The sequence below is a fragment of the Rhamphochromis longiceps genome, linkage group LG1 (genome assembly GCF_057381845.1).
Source record: "Rhamphochromis longiceps isolate RC_006_pf linkage group LG1, R_longiceps_female_GT1.1, whole genome shotgun sequence".
Taxonomy (NCBI): domain Eukaryota; kingdom Metazoa; phylum Chordata; class Actinopteri; order Cichliformes; family Cichlidae; genus Rhamphochromis; species Rhamphochromis longiceps.
Window position 1 is genome coordinate 22,283,954 of NC_140557.1, and position 8,784 is coordinate 22,292,737.

At 40.9% G+C, this 8,784-nt stretch overlaps 1 protein-coding gene across 9 annotated transcripts in view; it reads right to left on the reverse strand.

Moving 5' to 3' along the window:
* The window catches only part of sox6 (SRY-box transcription factor 6), a 135,928-nt gene extending 127,465 nt beyond the window's left edge, over positions 1–8,463 (reverse strand). For 8 of the 9 annotated variants that reach the window (XR_014910663.1, XM_085402559.1, XM_085402549.1 and 5 more), the window contains exon 1: positions 6,512–6,892. The gene's annotated coding sequence lies outside the window, so the exon portion shown is untranslated. Of the gene's footprint in view, positions 1–6,511; positions 6,893–8,443 lie in introns of those variants that run through there. The other variant, XM_085402518.1, reaches the window with a different exon arrangement.
* Between the last annotated feature and the right edge of the window lie 321 nt (positions 8,464–8,784).

Consider the following 8,784-nt stretch of genomic DNA (forward strand, 5'->3'; position numbering starts at 1 on the left):
CATTAATGCTATGTACAAGCGAGCAGGCAAATGTGCACACAGAAACAATCGTGTGCTCAAAAAAAATAGCTCCCAGTATCGTTAATGCTCCACCATAGAATAATGAAGCCAAATTGGCTGGCTTAGATGCAACTGTGAGGCATATTTTACATCTCATGTCAGATCAAGCTGGCAGATGCCAAGCCGAGCTATTAAACTCCACCAATTGGATAATGCCTAATTGTTCGGCTTTAAAGGACCGTGGAGACCTGCTTAACTTGAATACAAAAATAACTACTGCCTTCTGAGAATATAGAGTGCATAAAACATTGTAAAAAACATTAATACTTGATTAAATTGTATAAATGATTTCGGTCCTAAATGCTGAATTGCTTGATGCATTCTTACAGCGTGGGTATTCATGACAAATGAGAAATTCAAATACGTGCAATATGCCATATTTGCACAGCTTCTCCCTTATTAGATAGCGAGGTTTTTATGGCATTCCCTCACATTATATTTACACGAAAACCCCCGGTGTCACAGCTGCCCGTGCTGGCTCAAGTTATTTTCATGGAGTGTTTTAATGCTTCCTCCAAGGCAGCAGCTTGCCCATGGGATGGCCTGATCCGCACACAATGGGAGGAATCACAAGGAAAAGGCTTGTTGTGATGCTTTTGTGTGTAAGCAGCGCAAAGGCCCACATTACACTAATCTCTTTTCCCTTGTTCACTTACAAGACACAATCTCAGGTCTTCAGAGCTTCTACAATTCTAATAGGGCAGAAATCACTTGGGGCAAAAGATCACAGCTTCTTCTTCTTCTTTTTTTCATTAGTCCCAGTATGCTGGAGCAAGGTCACTAATATACACGCACACACATATGCAGACCATATATCTGTCTATCTGTTAAAAGCACATGCGCTGACAAATAAGCACTTTTTCCTCTGCAGCTGAAATTAAAGTGTAGCACGACCGCAGTCAGTGAAAGCTGCTGGTGAGTCAAAATAATAATTAATGCACGACTCTTTCAGACTGTAGCTAACAAAATGGTTGCCACAAAAACAGGGAGAAAGAAACTTTTTTTTTAATACCCGAACTGTAGCACAAAAAAAAAAAAAAAAAAAAAAAAAGACACGAGGGCGACACAAATGTTTGTTTAAAATTCAGTTTCAACCACCTGCACTCTTTTTGCACAACCTGACAGTTCTCAGTCTTGGTCTGTATGCTGTTTGTGCAAGTGTACTAATGCCTGTGCCCCTATTCCCGTGTGTGTGTGTGTGTGTGTGTGTGTGTGTGTGTGTGTGTGTGTGTGTGTGTGTGTGTGTGTGTGTGTGTGTGTGTGTGCGCGCGCGCGCGCAGGGACTCCAAAATCCACCACATTTTAATTACTGCCCGGCTGCACTGTGTTCCTCTTTGATATGGAAATAGAGGCAACCATCTTCACACAGCCACTGTACAAATCTTCATGTGATTCATAAAAAACAATGAGCCGGGCTAATTCCTCCACCTGATTACAGTCCCAGACCTGTGTCAGAGAAATGCGGCCACCAACGCCTTTCCAATTAATTCTACATATTAATGGGTGATTTAAAAAAAAAAAATCAACAAAGGCTACTTACCATAGCCTAGACTGTTGCATTTTGAAGTCAAACTTAATTATGCACAACTATGCTATGGAGTGAAAGAAAATGTCCAATTATTTTGAGAAAAACATATTCGGTGGGAGAGTGAATGATGCAGATCAAAATGGGCCACTTACATTACTTGTGCAATTATACAGTTCCTGTGATGATACACATATTTAGGTTTTATTTTTATTTTTTTTAATCTGTAATCTTGTAATGTCAGCAATACCGTTCACTTAGAGCAGCCAGGGGGACACTGAGATCTAACAGAGCAGAGGGAAAAACCGCTGCTGCCTTTGTTGAGGTTCAGTAAGTGTTGGCGCACATATGTGTTAGTAGTAAAAAATAAACAAGAAATAGCACACAATAAAGTTGAATCTTTGACATTAAAGGAACCTGTGTTCTTGAAAAAAAGCACAATATTAAAAAAACCTCTCTCATTCAGATTGAGGCAATGTAACAGCCAAAGCTGTGCGAAATTTCAAATGAGGAACCTTAAGATGCCTTTTGAAACAGCTGGTGTACTACACTCGCTCGCATGTGTCTGCCTGGCTCCACATTATCACAGCTTTTCATTTAAGAGGCTGACTTGATGGAGGTGATGCCCCACTGTCCGCTCTTTCTGGCTCCACTGACCCTTGATAGCATCGGTATTTTTGCCTGTGAGAGCTGACAATTTTCTAAACAGCGAAGAGCCATAATTCATTTAGTGACATTAATTAGTGGCGTGTTACTAAGTTGTCAAGAACTCGTTGTTGAAGGGTAAAATTGCCAAAAGAAAATGCTATGGCACCGCTTCTTATCATTGTTGGAAGATTGTGCAGCAAATTAGATAACACTTAGAAAGACAGATGTCACAACACGTGCTGCCACATTCATTAACTCCTGCGGTCCTTCAACAGTCCCCCGCCTCGCCTCAAACTTTACCAGGCCTGCTGTTCTTTACCTCCTCTTATCCTGTTTATCATTAGGTCCTAGCTATAGCTTCCCCTCTCCCAGACCACAGTCTACTCTTGACCTGTCACTTGGAATAAAATAGCTGTTTTTTGTAAACCCCCCCCCCCCCCCCAAAAAAAAACAGTACAAATGGAAAGACAAGTGTCCAAAGTCCCAGTGATGATATGTGTGTTGAGAGAGATGTAGTGACTTTTTGGATTTTGACATTTCAGATCACAGTCAACAGTAGTTTTATCTGTTGCAAGAGTAAAGCCATTCTTGCAGAGTGTCCACATGTATGCAGGCATGCCAAGCCCCCCGCCCTTCTCTCTCTCTCTCTCTCTCTCACACACACACACACACACACACACACACACACACACACACACACACACACACACACACACACACACACACACACACACAGGATAAATAACATAACAGTACAACAAGAACAATTGAAAAGAAATGGAAAGTTAAAGAACTCGAGCCGAGCGGAGCGGAGCCACCTCATTACAAACTCAACTTTTTTATGAAATAATCTGCACACACTCATACACATATTGTTATCGTCATTCACGACACTGCACAGTTTGCATGTGGCAAAATATTATTTGCATTTCTGAATAAAGAGATATGTCGCTGCGAGTGCATTTTATTTTCCTTGTGCGCGTGTCAAATCAGCTTATCGTGAGCGGAATTGGTTGTAATATCATTAAAGAATTCATTTTGGCAAGGGAACACACTCCGAGTGAGACTGTTCGCAGAAGAGCAAGGCCGTAAAACGAAACCTACACACACCAGCACCTTCATTTGCATGAGTGTGTGGCTTGGAGTTAAATAACAGTTTTTTAAGCATTAAAATAACATAACATGGGTAAGATATATCATCACTGAGACGGGGACTTTTTCTTCCCCCCTCCCCCCCTTTACAGTTATGCCAAATGTACCCTCTGCGTTAACAGAATCAACCGTTAATAATCAGATAATCACATATATGAGCAAGACATTAATATTCACAGCATCACATGAAGCACATTTCTTTCAGCGCCCCTTTTCTCGCCCTCCTTCCCTCTCACTCGCTCCCATCTTTTTCTTTGATCCCACGAATTGCTGGCTCAAGAGCTTTAAATTATAATAATAATAATAATGATAATAATAATAAATCCTACCTGTGTATGAGGACAGTTAAAGGCAAGATTTGAGGTTTATTCAGTTTGTGTTTTTTTTGTCTGAACTCATTTTAAAATGGCCTCATCATTTCTCTTCCACTCAGTAAAACAAATATAAATTATATAAATATAAAATCACCATGTCATGCAATACTGGAGACACTGGACATGGACAGAGCAGCAGCTAGTGAGGCTTCCTCCCTTCATGCCAAACTGTAGGTCCTAAAAAACTTTGAACTTACTGGCAGATCAGTGTTAGCGACCCTACATCTTATGCTGAGTCCAGGTGGGAAATGCTGCCTTATTTCTCAGTCTTGCAAAAAAGCTCAAGTCTCACCCCAATATCAAAACGCAGATTAGTCTTTGAAAATACAGGAAAGGTGCAAGGCCAGGCAACATTACATAAGATTTTATTGCCCTGTATTATGTATCAGAGAAACATACAAATACACAGATTAGTTGAGTTTTAATAGATTTGTTTCCAATTTCAGTGAAATAAATGCGCACATGTCAGTGGCAGTATTGATTTAAAAAGAAATACAGTGAATATTTCAAGGGGATCACACTGCCAAAATTAGTTACACTTCGACTATAATGCACATTTGAGCTGCATGTACCAATTGTGCAGTAGGTCATTAATTAAGTTGCCGGTAGTTCTCATGTGGAAAAATAAGTGAGAAAGGTTCAATAAAAGCCAGCGCGGCTGGCATCAAAAAGCTCTAATGCCGCTTTTCACTCTTCCCTCTCTCGCTCTTTTGCTGAGCGACACGCTGAGCTGCACAAGCCGTCAGAGACAAACTCTTATAGAGACAGAGCCGAGTGTCCCTGTATAGCAATCAGGACAATGTGCTGAATGGGCAGTCTAATTATAAATGTGCCATTTAGACTTGCATTTGGTCTCCAGAACCGGCTTACCTTATGAGGAAACGTGCGTAAACAGCCACAGTAAGAGCAACTGTGCAAAACAAAATGCCACACGGACTAAAAACTTTACTTGGGCGGAGGAGCGGACTACCGAGTGTTCTTATCACTGTGGCAAAAATAATAATAGTAATGCGCGGGAGGGCTATCTGGGTTTGAGGTCTTAAAACGGGGGGGGGGGGGGGGGGGGGGGGGGGTGCCGGAGTTAATTACAGTGTCATTAATTAGCCACAGGTGTGTCGTTTGTGTGGACGAAAAATGCACGTGCTCGGCGCTGAAAACACAGAAGAAGAAGAAGAAGAAGAAACAGAACGGGGGGGGGGGGGTGTTTAAACTGTTGTCATAGTGGATTCCCGTCTTATTAAAATGTTATTAGAAGTCCCGCAGTAGCCTCAGAGTGCTGTTTTTTTTGTTTTTTTTTTTTGTTTTTTTTACTCAGGGAGTGTGTCTAATTTTGGAAAACGTCTTAAAATGAGGGGGCACTCTACACCCGCTGCTGCCGAAATTAATGATCTTGGAGTGATATTTTAGGAAATCTTCAATTTTTCATAAACCTGCAAAATCAATTGACGTGCGTGCAAAATTAAATATTTCCTCAATGAGCAGTGTGTCTGAAATTTAAGTGCTTTTTAGTATCCTAAAATATGACCAAAATCTGGCGTCTCTAAATATCTAAAAAAAAAACATTTTATACTGGAAGGCCTTACTATTCATTGCTGGAACTGTCTTGCGGCAACAAACACATAAAAGGTGAGAAAATATCTCCTAATGGACACATGTACAGTTCTCACAATGGAACTTCTGTTCCGTTTATCCCGGGAGCGAGGAGCTTCAGATATTTCGGCTTAAATGGAAAACTGTCTGTTCGAGTACATCTTCTCTAAATGGACAAGCCCCGCGATTGTTGAATTTAATTTATGGCTTATGCATTCTTTTGGGGTCAATTCCCCTGACCCCCGGAGAAAGTTAAGGAAGAGCAAATTCCCAGGCTGCACGGCTTCAAGAAACTCCGAGGTTTCGGACAGGAAGAAAAAAAAAAGATTAGTGGGGGTCTGATAACTTCAGGCAACAAAGGTTCTGGATGCACGAGGGTATAATGAGACATAAGCGGAAGGTTCAAATAAACTTGTCTACCTCACATGTGGACAGGAACCTACCGGGACGCACGTCACTGTCAATGAACGGTACCGCTCTGTGGACAGAAGGGAAACTGCCACCAGCAGAACAAAGTTACAGGGCGCTGTAAACACGCACAGAACACCGCAACCAACCATCAAACATTTAATAGCTGATTAAGAATCAACACTCGGCAACGATAGATAGTTGAAACGTTATCGGTGGCAGCGGTCGGGGTTGGTCTAAGCGCTGCAGATTGCACCGTGCAGCCTGAGTCCGCCCGCACGCTCCCCGCTGCTGAAAGGGAGAAGAAAAAGAAGATGATTTTAAAGCTGCGAGCGATGAATCGGGCTGCCGCAGAGTTTACTTGTGATAAAGTTCAGTAAACGCGCTTTTTATGAATTACGAGGTCACCAGAGCCACTTCCAACCAGCACTTCACGCGTCACTCTCGTCTCGCGTGTAGACTTGGCTTGTTTGAGGTGAAAGCGACGCACCAGACAGTCTCAGTGATTAAAGTTTGACAGTCATTCTCCGAGTCTCAAAATGTACCGACTCGAGAAAGCTTTGCACACAGTTTACTTTGTAAAAAAAATAAAATAAAAAACAATAATAGTAGTTTTAAAGCAAAACGCGCGCAAGGTTGTGTGATCGCTCGCGCTGACAGCGCGCTCGCCTTTAAGGAATCAGCAATTAAACACAAGGTGGAAATATAAGGAGAAGGAGGCATGTTGAAAAAGTAGAGAAAACGTGTTGTTTACCTTGTTGGTGTGAGCCGTGCTGATGATTGCCTACTTTTGCGTCCTTCCCCGTGCGCAAAGAACAGCAACTAGTCTCGGCTATACTTTACTGAAAATGATCACCGAGCTATCTGTTGAGCGAAAACTTAAGTCTGCTCACTCGGGGCCATAGGAGGGGATCCCGTCCACTCTCTGTGAAGTTCAGTTGTACAAAACTACAAGTACCTTTTGTTAACCGTCTATCTGGTCTTTATCTCCCTCTCTCACACACTCAGACAAGAGAAGACGATGCTGTCAATCTTGGCAATCAATGCGCGCAGCCATGTCGCAAGTATTCAAAGCATTTCCCGTCGTGCAACATCAGAAAGTGAGTGGCCAGGGCATTGATCTGAGGAAGGCAAAGAGGCAGGACTCCCCCTCCCAGACAAGAGATACGGGAGAGAGAGAGAGAGAGAGAGAGAGAGAGAGAGAGAGAGAGAGAGAGAGAGAGAGAGAGAGAGAGAGAGGTGGCGAAATAAAAGTGGAGACAGGGAGGATGGCTGTTAGCTTACTGCCCGCTTTTAGTAAGTTTAATAAGCTTACTTAAATTAACACCACTTACAAGCTACACAACAACTGAAAAGTTAAGGGCGACCTTTCCACCCCAGAGTTTTTCTTCAGTGACACTTTTTTTTTTCATTTGTCTCGTTAGGAAACGAGTAATTCAGCGACCCCTCCCACTTCAGTCAAAGTTTATTATAATTATTACTATTGTTTCTTAAGAGGAAAATGCGGTCATCTGTGAGTATAGGTGACGAGATCAGGTGAGCGATAGGCTGTTTTATTTTTATTTACTTAAGTTTTGTGATACAACAGCATGTATTTGTGTGAATTACATCACCGTTTAAAATATAGCAGCATTAGATTCGGTGTTCTTTATAGTTTGTCACGGTGTCCTATACGCCTAGTTTTCATTTTCACACCATCCAGAAGGCTGCAGCTTCTTCTTCCTCTTCAGATTATTTCTAATTTAATTGACTGAGTCTCACATTATGCATTTTTGATTTTTTTGTGTAGATTTTAAAAAAATATTATTTATTTATTTCATCATACGCGCATTTCTTGCCAGTCAATTAAGTACATGCAAGTATTGTCACGATATATACTTACTGGAACACAAGTGAATTATTACATTTTATAAAAACGTGTCAAAAAATAAAAGACTTGTCGGTGACTGTCTTACTGTTTAAATTTACACACTTATTTCAGAATTTTGATATACATGTATATATTATTTTGTAAATAATTAAAAACAAACACACACAAATTTATATATTGACCAGTATAACGTTAGAAAATAATGGAAAATTGTTCGAAGCGTTACGTTTAAGTTTTACTTTCATAAACGACATTTTACTGTAGTTTTGGTGTATTTGTTCTTAAGTTTTAACACAGAAACTAAAAATAAAATAACCATTATGTACCATCAGTACGTTAACGCAGAGCTATTGATTAGCAGGTTAGACTGGATACAGCTGAAATACAAAACACCTCATTTTTTTAAACAGATTCAGCAAATGTAAGTTGACATCTGATATTACTCAAAAATCCAGCTACTGGGACCTTACAGGCAGACCCTCACTTGCAATAACAGAAGATTTTACTGAGAGGAATTTATCTGTCACGAACAGAGCATATGTTTTAGATAATCAGCTGGGTTTGGATGAGGCCCACAGCTATCATTCAAAAAAGGAATCTCGGTAGAAACGTGCACATATTAAAAAAATGTAATTTAATTTAAAAAGAGGAGAGAGAGATCTGACAACGTTGTAGCTTTGAAAAACATCAGCAACATTTTGTGACCAGCAGAAAATACAAATAATAATAATAATCATAATAATATTAATAAAAGGTAGAAGTCCGTTAGTTAACATGCCATAAGTGTCACATAATAGAAATGAGAAAGTTACTTACAAAGACAGGAGACAGCAGAAGAAAATTCTGATTGTTAACTGCAGAATGACATGAGCTGAGCTGAAAGAAGGAGGGGAAGCAGAGGAAGAGAGAGAGAGTGACAGAGGAGAGAGAGAGGGGGGGTGAGAGGGAGGGAGAGAAAGAGAGTGAGGCAGAGAGAGAGAACAACTTCGCGACAGATGCGAGTCCTGAGCGTCTCACTTTCCCTTTCTTGCTGTTCCAGGTGAAGCAAAACACACCAACACCAACACCACATCTACATCAAAGACCTTCAAAATGCTCCTGTGCGCGTTACAATGCACACACTGCATGCTTTTCTCCACTGAACTTCTACAACACTG